A 13,310-nucleotide genomic window follows, 5' to 3' on the forward strand; every position below is an offset into this window, starting at 1 on the left:
GGGACATGCTTGTGGTGTCCAGAACGACCCCAATGAATATTCTCTCTTGGGATAGAGATATGAGATTATCCCAATGGATTATCCACTTTAGTGTCTGGTTATGTCTGATTATCAAATCCAGATGAATAAAGAGGGACACTTCTGATGAGGCCTTTATAATCCAATCATCCAGGTATGAGAAGATGCTTATACCTTTCTGTCTGATTCCTGTGATTACCGCTTCCACAGCCTTTGTGAAGACTCGAGGAGCAGAGGGGATCCCGAAGGGAAGTGAGGTGAACTGGAGATGAGCTAACTTGCTTCCTACCCAGAGCGCCATTCAAAAATACATTTGATGATTTGTGTGGATAGGAATATGTAGGTATGCTTCCTTTGGTCAATGTTAGCTAGATAATCCCCTTGCTCTAGAGGAGGTAGAATCGATTTTATTGATTCCATGCAAAACCTTGTTTGAATTATGAACTTAGTCAAAAACCTGAGATCTATAATAGTTTTCCACTTGTTTTGGGGTTTTGGAATTAGATAAACCTTGTTGTAAAACAACTTCTGGATAGTACACTATCAATCCATCAATCTGAAAAATTGGAACCATCCTCTCAGGGTACAGTAGGTATGATTAAACAGCTTTAGCAGCCACGTGTTATTTTGTTCTGTTCATATGCATTGATCTAAACCTATTATTCAGAAAGGTAGCTTTTATCAGGGTTTTTCCATTCGTCATTAGCCTCTGAATGATTTTGTTTACTTTTATCACTCTGTGTTTCCCCATAATCTCTGCATACAGACAACAGTTGGAATCCAGATCTTTAACCATCTTAGGGTACCGTCACACAGTGGCATTTTTATCGCTACGACGGCACGATTCGTGACGTTCTAGCGATATCGTTACGATCTCGCAGTGTCTGACACGCTACTGCGATCAGACACCCTGCTGAGAATCGTACGTCGTAGCACATCGTTTGAAACTTTCTTTCGTCGCTGGATCTCCCGCTGTCATCGCTGGATCGTTGTGTGTGACAGCGATCCAGCGATGCGTTCGCTGGTAACCAGGGTAAACATCGGGTTACTAAGCGCAGGGCCACGCTTAGTAACCCGATGTTTACCCTGGTTACCAGCGTAAAAGTAAAAAAAAACAAACAGTACATACTCACCATCTGATGTCCGTCAGGTCCCTTGCCGTCTGCTTCCCGCTCTGACTGCCGGCCGGAAAGTGAGAGCAGATCACAGCGGTGACGTCACTGCTGCGCTCTGCTCTCACTGTACGGCAGCGCTCAGTCAGAGCAGGAAGCAGACGGCAAGGGACCTGACGGACATCAGATGGTCAGTATGTACTGTTTGGTTTTTTTTACTTTTACGCTGGTAACCACGGTAAACATCGGGTTACTAAGCGCGGCCCTGAGCTTAGTAACCCGATGTTTACCCTGGTTACCAGCGAACCTCGGCATCGTTGGTCGCTGGAGAGCGGTCTGTGTGACAGCTCCCCAGCGACCACACAACGACTTACCAACGATCACGGCCAGGTCGTATCGCAGGTCGTGATCGTTGGTAAATCGTATAGTGAGACGGTACCCTTAGACATCTCTAGTGGGAACATATTAATTTCCTAGTGCTGTGCTAATCTACAGCTCTTCTAATTTTCAGCAGTCTCCACCTTTCTGAGGTGGGCATAAAAGTGCAATCGACCATGCTTTTGAACATGACTCAGAAAGGTGGACACTAGTGATGAGCGAATATACTCGTTACTCGAGATTTCCCGAGCATGCTCGGGTGACCTCCAAGTATTTTTTAGTGCTCGGAGAATTAGTTTTCATCACCGCAGCTGAATGATTTACATCTGTTAGCCAGCATAAAGGTACCTTCACACGAAACGACATTATAACGATATCGCTAGCAATCCGTGACGTTGCAGCGTCCTCGCTAGCGATATCGTTTCGTTTGACACGCAGCAGCGATCAGGATCCTGCTGTGATGTCGCTGGTCGCTGAATAAAGTCCAGAACTTTATTTGGTCGTCCGATCGCTGTGTATCGTTGTGTTTGAAAGCAAAAGCAACGATACCAGCGATATTTTACACTGGTAACCAGGGTAAACATCGGGTTACTAAGCGCAGGGCCGCGCTTAGTTACCCGATGTTTACCCTGGTTACTAGCGTAAAATGTAAAAAAAACAAACAGCACATACTCACATTGCGTCCCCTGCAGTCTGCTTCCTCCTCTGACTCAGCGCCGCAAAGTGAAAGTGAAAGCAGCACAGCGGTGACGTCACCGCTCTGCTCTCACTGTACGGCGCTCAGTCAGTCAGGAAGTGGACGCAGGGGGACGTGAATGTAAGTATGTGCTGTTTGTTTTTTTTAGATTTTACGCTGGTAACCAGGGTAAACATCGGGTTACTAAGCGCGGCCCTGCGCTTAGTTACCCGATGTTTACCCTGGTTACCAGGGGACCTCGGCATAGTTGATCGCTGGAGAGCGGTCTGTGTGACAGCTCTCCAGCGACCAAACAGCGACGCTGCAGCGATCGACATCGTTGTCGCTATCGCTGCAGCGTCGCTTCGTGTGAAGGTACCTTTAGTACATGTGGGGTTGCCTGGTTGCTAGGGAATTCCCACATGTACTTATGATGGCTAAGAGATGTAAATCATTCAGCTGAGGTGATGAAAACTAAATCTCTGAGCACTAAAACACACTCGTCGGACACCCGAGCATGATTGAGAAATCTCGAGAAACGAGTATATTCGCTCATCACTAGTGGACACTGCTAAAAGTGAGGTCAGACAAAGCACAAAAGGACTCCATCTGCTTCGTTAAGATCAATAGCCCCATCATGGGTTGTGCTACTATCCTATTTTTCAGGTCTTTTGACAGAAGCCTTGATGGAGCAACTGACATGGTGAAAACACAATATGAACATAGCATTAGTTTTGACAGGTTCACTCTCTTTTAAGGCTTTGTGCAGCACAAACTTTATCCCCCTTTTGGTAGGCATGCAGATGTCATATAGTTAAGTTACATAAAGATGACAAAGTTCTGGAGGCTACAACTGTGAATGAATAAACAAATAATAAATCAACAGGTCCCATCTAGAGATGAGTAGAATGCCCAGATGACATCGCGCTAGCCCAGGGTGATCTAAAGCCCAGTGGAAGGTAAAAGATTTGCGGTCTCCCATCCAGCCACCATGTACCACTGACCAGGACCTGGGTCTTGTAAATCCATCCTCTCATATCTTGTTCCAACTGTCCCAGATGCAGCGGACAGCCCAAGATTTTGGTCTATGCCCTGCAGTCTAGGGCGTCTACTGAAGGTAGAGAGGCCCGAGTCTCCCGACCTTACTATGCTCCTATTAAATGGTAATCTGTCCCATCCCCCACCCCTTGAGGTCTGGGACAGAAATATAATGTCACGGGTTTACCGCGACAGAGAGGAGCCAGAAGACCACAGCATCTGAGTTATCCTACTCCTGCACTGATTAGAAGCACTTCACCTTCATATTAAACGGTGTAAATTTCTTTTAGCAGTGCAGGGATTAATCTGCTCAGTTGAGAGCTCCTGGAAGCTTTCCTGTGATAAAGCTCTCAGCTGTACTTTGTTAGGCACACCTATCTCCTATATAATCTGACTAGCACTCATTGTCAGAGCTACCTATTGCTGCATGGCTGGAGGTTGTTGCTGGTTATTATTGAAGAAGGTGTTCGGGGGATTTATCTGTGACTGTTGCTAGGTTTTGAGAGTGTAATAATTCCCTTTCTTATGGAGCTTTGGTTTAACCCCATCCTCCTCTCCCCGATGCATTCCTCTGTTATCTGTGTGAGTATATTTGTATGTTTGGTATTTTTCATTACCCCTGTTCATATTACCTTGTTAGTCTGGTTGGTGCGTAACGGTACACTACTACTCCCTTCTGCCCTAGGTGGGGGAAGGGTGCAGACTGAGGGAGGATTTATAAGCGATGCCAAGGTATGTGGCCCCAGTGTCTTTACCATCAGAAGTAATCCAAGGAACAGGGCGAGCTGGGGTGCCCCCTAGCATTAGGGACAGGGAAGGAGCCCCTGGTCCTGGGACACCCAACAACAGAGTTGTGACACATAAGGTAAACAAGACACAACGACAAAACAGGAATAACAGAAAGCAACAAACATACCAACATTCACCAAAGGTAAATAAGTATATAGGACAGGATAGGAATGTACCATCCCTATGGGAAAAGGACAATGAGGAAAGCATATACCCAAAAACAACACACAACAATCTCCAGTAATAACAATGATCTCCAATTCAGCACAGTATCGCCAAGGAGCTAGGAAGCAAAGCTTTCACTGGCAAGACAGAGAATGTCTGGCCAGGTTTTATAGGGAGATGTAATAACCAGATCAGAAGCAGCTGACAATGGAGCTGCAAGTATCTGACCAGAATAGAAAGGGTTGTTAACTTCTTCAGCACCAAAGGAAACCAAAACCATTTAATATGGGACACAAACACACAGGCTCAATGGAAAGATCTGCAATTCTCAATATGTAGTGATCTTCCAACCCCAGATCTCCCAGGAGAATGTGACATGCTTGTGACAACTACGTGTCAGTAACCATTCTGCAGAGGAACCTGAACCTAGTAGTCTGAATGGAGCCCTAGTCTGCATACCTGACCCTTGAGGTCAGCAGCATCAGTATCGGAGACTGCCTAGGAGAGGTACCTGGCAGCTACATGCAACCCTGCCTGACTCCACTATCAGGAGCTCCAGTGAACACCTGGTAGTCGCTTAACTGCTTCCTTCGTAGGTAAGCCCGGTTCCATGGCACAGTAGGTCCGCGATTCATTTGCGCCACCTGTATGTAACAACTCTGCTGGCATCACAGCATGGCCTCCCATCCCTCACACACCATCTTACTCACTGCTCCATGTCATGTTGTATTCTGTCTGTTGCCAGCTCCATATTCTGTGCCTCTGCTCTCTGCATGCTTCCTGGCTGTGTGCATATGGGGCGGTGCCAGAACTCTCTGGTTCTTATGGAATCAGGGCACACCTGTCTAATCTGTTCCTGACCAATTACCAAGAGGCCTCCAGTATTTAGGGCAGCTCCACCCTGTTGACTGGGCCTGTGCAATGTGTTAACTCAGTTAGTGTTTTGCTTCTGAGCTGCCAGGCCTTGCTCTATGTTCCTCCTTCTCTGGAGGTTCTACTCCTAGATTTGCCTTGATCTTGTCTGTCTGCCCTCCAGGAGGCTGTATATCCTGGTCTCAGTGTTCCTGTTCTATCCTTGCCTTGATCTTGTTGTCCGCCCTCCAGGAGGCAGAATATCCTGGTCCCTGTGTCTTTGTTCTTGTACCTTGTCTTGTTCCATTACCTTGTCTGAACTTTGTCCTACCTCTGTCTCCTTGTCTGTGGCTTCTCTCCCTGCTGTGTCTTTCCTTGTGTCCTCTCTGTTTGCTTATGCTCTGCATTCTTGCGGCTCTTGTGACTTTGCCTGTGCTCCGCTCTCTTGCAGCTTTACCTCTGCTCCGCACTCCTGCGGTTCTGCTCCTTTCCTCTGCTCCGCTCCTGTTGCTGCAGGAATCTCTTGCTGCAACTCCTCTCCGCATTCCTTGTGGTTCCACTCTGCTTAGCTTCTGTTGCTGCTCTATCTCTTGCTGCTCTACCACTCCTATCCACAGCCTTGCGGTTCTCTTCCCGTGTGAACAGGTCCCAACCTGTTCCTTCATACTTCTTTCCTTCCTGCTTGTTTCCGTACCTGCATCTCCTGTGTGAACAGGTCCCAACCTGTTCCTTCATACTTCATTCCTTCCTGCTTGTTTCCTTACCTGCACTTCCTGTGTGAACAGGTCTCAAACAGTTCCTTCATACACCACACCAACCAGCCCTGTGTCTCTGCCGTGCCTGCCAGCCCTGTGTCTCTGCCGTGCCTGCCAGCCCTGTGTCTCTGCCGTACCTGCCAGCCCTGTGTCTCTGCCGTACCTGCCAGCACTGTGTCTCTGCCGTACCTGCCAGCCCTGTGTCTCTGCCGTACCTGCCAGCCCTGTGTCTCAGCCATGCCAGCCTACTCGTCTGAGTTTCAGCCGTGCTCTTCTGGCAGTCCAGCCTGATGCCCGCACCTGTCCTAGTGTTCCTGTTCTCCAAGTGGGATCAGCATCCACAGCCAGACACCACCCTGGAGTAGCACCTGACAGCTGCCTGCCGCACAAGTCTGACCTCACCATCAGGGGCTCCAGCGAAGACCAAGGCAGCTGTCATAGTCACGCCCCTTCCAGGGTAGTTTGGTTCGTGGCACAGTGGGGCCACAAACCCCCTTGGCTCACGCCCATCAGTCAGGTCGTGAGCGTGACACTGTATATGTAACGTAGAGTAGATCTTAGTATCCTTTGATTCTCAGCACGTAGATGAACTTCATAGAAGCACCAAGGTGACAGCGATGGCTGCTTTCATTAAGTCCTGGCTGATATTGTAACCCGTCCACACCGCATAATGGCATCACAAAGCAGCGATGAAAGCTGGTAAGCACAAGAAGCAGTTTGCATTCCATTTAAATACCGCTGTAAGAGATTGACAGTGTGTTATATGCTGTTACCATTTGCTGTAAATTACAGAAAATGGATTTGGGCATTAATCCTTAGGCATGTTGTAATAAATATAGACCTCTTTGGTAATAAAATAATTTTGAAAAGATTAATACATCCCTGTACTGGCAATTGCATTGTGCTACATACCTTAGGCTTGCTCGCAACATATTATAAAAAAACAGATGTATGTTTTCTTTTTGTGACTTATTGGGTGATTCAGTGATATATATGTTCAGATATTTACATTTGTCCACTACCGGGTGATTATAAATATCTAATATATAAAGCTGAATGTGTGTATGTATGTATGTGTGTATGTGTGTGTGTATGTCCGGGATTGGCATCTGAACCGTCGCAGCTACAGCCACAAAATTTTGCACAGTCACACGTCTGGACCCCGAGAGCGTCATAGGCTATGTTGTGAGGTGAAATTTTAACCCCGCGCTTTCCAATTCACCAAACAATTTTGCCCCTATCTACATAATGGGGAAAAAGTGAAAGGAAAAGTGTTGGAGGCGTCGCAGCTACAAGCACAAAATTTTGCACAGTCACACGTCTGGACCCCGAGAGCGTCAAAGCTATGTTGTGAGGTGAAATTTTAACCCCGCACTTTCCAATTCACCAAACAATTTTGCCCCTATCTACATAATGGGGAAAAAATGAAAGGAAAAGTGTTGGAGGCAAATTAACAGCTGCCAGATGTGAACAAGGAGGACTTAAAGAATGAGAGCGATGGCGCCAAAGAGTATATACTGTACAGTTGCTAAGGTGGGGCCCTGACATGGGATAATCACCACACCACCACGGGGATATGAACACACACACAAAATGCGCCACTCACTACCACGTGCTCGAACACATATACCACCCTCAGCGCACATTTCACCACACATACACCAACCTCGCCACATAAAAGTCGAAACACAAAAGTCGCCGGTCAAAACTCGCCACGCGCAAAACTCTCCACATGCAAAACTCGCCACACGTGCAAAACTCACCTCATGGAAAACTCGCCACACGCAAAACTTGCACACGCGGAAAAATTGCCACATGCACAAAAGTTGCAACACATGCAAAAGTTGCCTCACACAAAACTTACACATACTCAAAAGGCACCACACATAAAACTCGCCACGCGCAAAACTCGCCATGCGCAAAACTTGCTGCACACAACTTGCTACACTAACCTGTCACATGCAACTCGACACACAAAAAGTTGCTACACGCATGTTGCCACACAAAAATCATCTCACAAAAGTCGCTACATGCATGTCGCCACACGCAACTCAACACACACAACTTGACACATGAAACTCGCCCTAAAACACACACAAGTCTGGTATTATCCTTCAAAAATAAAAATCTGATTAATAAGCAGACAAACTACAAGAGCAACAAATATACCATATAGGAATCCGGCAGCTGTCAGTCACATGACCTGTCTATTATGTGTATGTGTGAGCTAATATATACTGCCAGGGGGTGGGCTTACTGTTGGCTGGGGATTTATCAGGCTGCCAATTTAGCTTACAAATAATGAGGTAAAAATACTGACCAAATAAGGTGTGAACGAGGTCTAATACAGGAGGAGATGACATACAGATATATACTATTTACAGGGGATATGACACAGGTATATACTATATACAGGAGGAGATGACACACAGATATATACTATATACAGGAGAGATAACACACAGGTATATACTATATAGAGGAGGAGATGACATACAGGTACATACTACATACAGGAGGAGATGACATACAGGTATATACTATATACAGGAGGAGATGACACACAGGTATATACTATATACAGGAGCAGATTACCTACAGGTATATAGTATATACAGAAGGAGATGACATACAGGTATATGCTATGTATAGGAGGAGATGACATACAGGTATATACTATATACAGGAGGAGATGACACACAGATATATACTATATATAGGTGAGATGACACACAGGCATATACTATACACAGGAGGAGATTACATACAGGTATATACTATATAGGAGGAGATGACATACAGGTATATACTATATACAGGGGAGATGACACACAGCAGGTATATACTATATACAGGGGAGATGACATACAGGTATATACTATATACAGGAGATGACATACAGGTGTATACTATATATAAGGGAGATGACAAACATGTATATACTGAGGTGAAAATGAGGTGTGAGGTGAAAATGAAAAGGTGTGAGTGCAAAATGAGAGGAGTGAGGGAAAATAGTGGAGTGATCGGAAAATGACAGATGTGAGGTCGAAATGACAAGTATTAGGGGGGAATGAGAGGAGTGAGGGGGAAAATAAGAGGAGTGAGAGGGGAAAATGAGAGGTGTGAGGGAGAAAATGAGAGATTTGAGGGGGAAAATGAAAGATGTGATGGGGAAAATGAGAGGCGTGATGGGAAAATAAGAGAAGTGAGGTGCTATAACTAACCACAGATATTTACCATGCCCAGGCAACGCCGGGTTCTTCAGCTAGTTACAAATATAATTGTAAAATCTATAAAGTTCTCATAATAAACCTTGAAGCACGGATGGAATGGAGCAAAATCTCACTCTATGTCCTACATATTACCCTTATCTTTAACTCCCCTTCCTGCAAACATTTAATTAAAGTTGGCATCTGATGGATAGCAGACATGAATTCCATCTTCGTCAGCTTGCAGAAGAATGGGGAAGTTGACAGATTTATGACGGGTGGAGACAAGTTATCACCTTTATCCTCAGCTTGACCAGAAAGGCAAGCAGATTATTTTAAGCTTCATTGTTCTCCTTTGCAAGTTGTGAATATTGGGTTTTTATGGATGGCGTAGATGTGACAGGTATGAGAAACATATTTTTGACTTTGTGACAAGTGTAATGCATTGTCTTGCATCGCTGGGTGACTCCAGCGACACCTCCAAGTTGATATCGGTCAGATGGATAACAATATCCATGCCATATTTCCTAGCATAGAACGGTGAAATCGTGATAGGAAACACATGGCACTAATTACTCCCGCCTAAGACCTCCAGGAACGAAAATATCCTGAAAGTTGGGGATACCATAATTTTCTAAAAGACATAGCCACATCCTATAACCAGCCATGTTAGTAGTCAATGGAGGAGAGGTATGTAGTCTTGACTTGTTTTTAATAAACGCAAATGCCGAACTATAATCCTTGTCAGTCCTAGGAGACACAGTGCACTGTAGTGCTGTACATTTTCAGAAGCAAAGTGCTCCCCTTCATAAGAGTCAGAGCAAATCCCTGTGACATCAGGTTTAGTACATTTAGTACATAAATGATTGGTGGTGGCATCTAGTTCTGTTTGTGGAGTTTGTCAGAGACTGTACAGTGGTATAAATATAAATATATTCCATGCTTTGGAATCGGATGTGTAAATACTATACACTCACTTTGAGTTCCACACTAACTGGCCTAGTAGTGAAAACAGCTGTGGCCTTGCCAATCACTCGTCAGTCAATTGTGTAATTGTTCCCCCTTGACAATACAGTTCGGATGGCCATTGAGCTTACCACAGAGATTGACTTGCACCAATTTATGTGTAGAACAGATAAAAGACCAGATTCCAACAACATCTGAATAGCTTGTAGGAAGGTTGTATTTTATCAGGATTAGACATTGTAACAGTAATGCTGGTGCCCCTGCATGGTTTCCCATCCTCCTCCATGCAGGAATGCTGAAATACTCACTGCTCCGGTAGTGCGGCAATGGCTGTCATGGCTCCCTACTTCCTGGTCTACTCTGTGCACATTGCACAGGCTTCCCAGCATGCGCTCCCATTCTTAACTGGGCAGTGTGAGCTCTTTGAAAATGCCCCCATCCAATAGCTGGGAAACATCTTGTATATGAGTAACCCTCCCCGGTAAGGAGATGCCTGAACAACCCCTGTACTTCCCTACCTTGAGTGTGTGTGCAACTGTATGGTGCCCGGTCCCTCATCCTATTTTCCTGTGTATTTTGTACGTGTTACCGTAAACCTGCTTAGCCTGAACGTTACCCTGCATCCTGAGTTGTCTGAATCAGAACCTGCAGTACCTGAACTTGAAACCATTTCTGACGGTACTTGAACCAGCACCAGCGTCTGCCCTGGTTAGCATTCTAAAGTCCATACTGTCAAAGCCTGTTCCAGGATCCGAATCCAGCTCTGCCTGTGAATCCAAGTCAGTATCTGCTCTCTCTGCTGATCCAGAAGTTACTCTGAGCTCGTGTGCGTGTCAGCAAACCTGATAACTGGGGTCAGCAGCTACCGTATCAAGGACTGCCTTTGAGTGGTACCCGCGGCGAAAAAAATGTAGCTGCTTAGCTATTCCCCTCCTAGGTAAGCCTGGATCGTTGCACAGTCGGTTCATGATCCACTTGTGCTACAGACCATATTGTCATGGCTTGGTTTCGGGACTCAATCCATTGACCTTGTGCTGTGTGGTCTGTTTCTCCCTTTGTTAAGCCACATCCCAATTCATCTAGGTCGAAATGCTGATGGTTCTTTTGTCCTTGCTTTCTTTTTCTTGGTTTGTTTCAATTCAGGTGTTTTCCATTTTCTCCTTTTGTGATTTTTAGAGGAGGTGGAGGGCACCGTACATCAATTGAGAGTATGAGGGCTCACCATGGGCTTGTGAATAGACATGGCAGAAAATGGGAAAAGATCATGCCCACATATACGGGAACACCTCAATGTATAAAATTTATAATTTTATTGGTAGATATCAAAAAATACTCATGAAGGGCAAAAAACATGCAAGAGCATAAAAACACTAAAATTGCAATATGCAACACAACTTATACAAATGTCATGCCCCGATATAGGGGCGATGACAACCCACATCAAAAATTCCCCAAAGCAGTAAAATTTATCGCTCCTAATATGAAATCAATTGCATTATATGTTATATAACTGAACCAAGGCAAAAAAATCAATGCGTGTATATACCACACCAATGTCACAGTACCATATGGACCCAAAAACACAGATATTGTTCTGGCACAGAATGCGTGCTTGGTCCAAAACACCAAGAAAAAGAACCTTGAGAGGGAATTGGCATAAATAGGAAAACAGTTTGTTAAGAGGAAAGGAGCTTGGGTGAACAGACCTGATCCTCAAACCAATATATCTCTATGCCCAACGTCCAAAGGTTCAGGCTGGAGCCATATATGCAATGGGGTAAGAGAAAATGGAATAGGTTCCCATGTGTATCGCCACAGAAATTGTGGCTTCCTCAGGGAGAAAATAGCACGCGTGGGTGTTCCGGTATATGTGGGCATGATCTTTTCTCTTTTTCTGCCTTTTTTTTTGTTCTGTGCTTATCACATTTTTAGATGGGCTTTATATAATCATCCTTCACTGACTTTCTTTGCTGGCTATACTTCTATGTAGATGGTGTTAGGAGTTCCAGCTCCTCAACTAGGGATTATCTTGCTTGAGTAACACCAGTTGCTTTTCCTGCAGTCTGACTGTGAGTACTCCTTCCCAGAGCCCTTCCCTTTCTTTTATGCTTGAGGTCGGGGAGATTTTTCACTTACAGTAGTTTATTGTTTTCCCCTTTCTATCCTGTGTAAATGTGTTTAGTTTCTTACCCTGGGTTCTCGTGTCTCCCTGCATATTCTCCTTTCCCTTTGTAGGATTTGTGTTGCGGCCTCCTCTTTGGTTCTTGGGAAGTACAAGAAACCTCTTAATGGCCTTTTAGGGAGCCAGGTCCGAGGAGGTATTTTTTTTAGTTGTGTGATTAGAAAATGTCATACTCTGTACAGGGACAAGTTGTGTGCAGGTACAGTGTCTCTCTTTGTAAGTCCTTCCCTTCTACTGTTACCCATGTGAGTTTGTGAACACGTTCATAACATATGTAAAATCAGCTCCATTCCGTACACGTCCTACACACACACGACTCCGCTACGTACCCACATGGCTCTGCTATGTACTCACACGGCTCCGCTCCGTACACCTCATACACACACAGCTCTGCTACGTACCCACAAGACTCCGCTCCGTATACTTTATACACACGGCTTCGCTTGGTACACGTTGCACACACACTCTAAGCTCTGTACACGTCGCACACATGGCTCCGCTCTGCACAGGCCATACACACAGCTTCGCTCCTTACACACACGGCTTTGCACACACGGTTCAGCTCCGCACACCTACAGATCTGCACCGTACACACGCAGCTCCGCTCCATACACCTCGTACACACGCGGCATCTCTCCATACACCTCGTACACACAGGGCTCCGCTCTGCACACACATTATTATTATTTATTGTTATAGCGCCATTTATTCCATGGCGCTTTACATGTGAGAAGGGGTATGCATAATAAAAACAAGTACAATATTCTTAAACAATACAAGTCATAACTGGTACAGGAGGAGAGAGGACCCTGCCCGCGAGGGCTCACAATCTACAAGGGATGGGTGAGAATACAGTAGGTGAGAATAGAGCTGGTCATGCAGCAGTTTGGTCGATCGGTGGTTACTGAAGGTTGTAGGCTTGTCAGAAGAGGTGGGTCTTCAGGCTCTTTTTGAAGGTTTCGATGGTAGGCAAGAGTCTGATGTGTTGTGGTAGAGGGTTCCAGAGTAGGGGTGATACGCGAGAGAAATCTTGTATACGATTGTGGGAAGAGGAGATAAGAGGGGAGTAGAGAAGGGGATCTTGTGAGGATCGGAGGTTGCGTGTAGGTAAGTACCGGTAGACGAGGTCACAGATGTATGGAGGAGACAGGTTGTGGATGGCTTTGTACA

At 45.4% G+C, this 13,310-nt stretch overlaps 1 protein-coding gene across 1 annotated transcript in view; it reads left to right on the plus strand.

Moving 5' to 3' along the window:
- The window catches only part of LOC143767458 (uncharacterized), a 158,723-nt gene that overhangs the window by 94,600 nt on the left and 50,813 nt on the right, over positions 1-13,310 (plus strand). The gene's annotated exons all lie outside the window — the stretch shown is intronic.

The sequence above is a fragment of the Ranitomeya variabilis genome, chromosome 4, assembly GCF_051348905.1.
Source record: "Ranitomeya variabilis isolate aRanVar5 chromosome 4, aRanVar5.hap1, whole genome shotgun sequence".
Lineage (NCBI taxonomy): Eukaryota > Metazoa > Chordata > Amphibia > Anura > Dendrobatidae > Ranitomeya > Ranitomeya variabilis.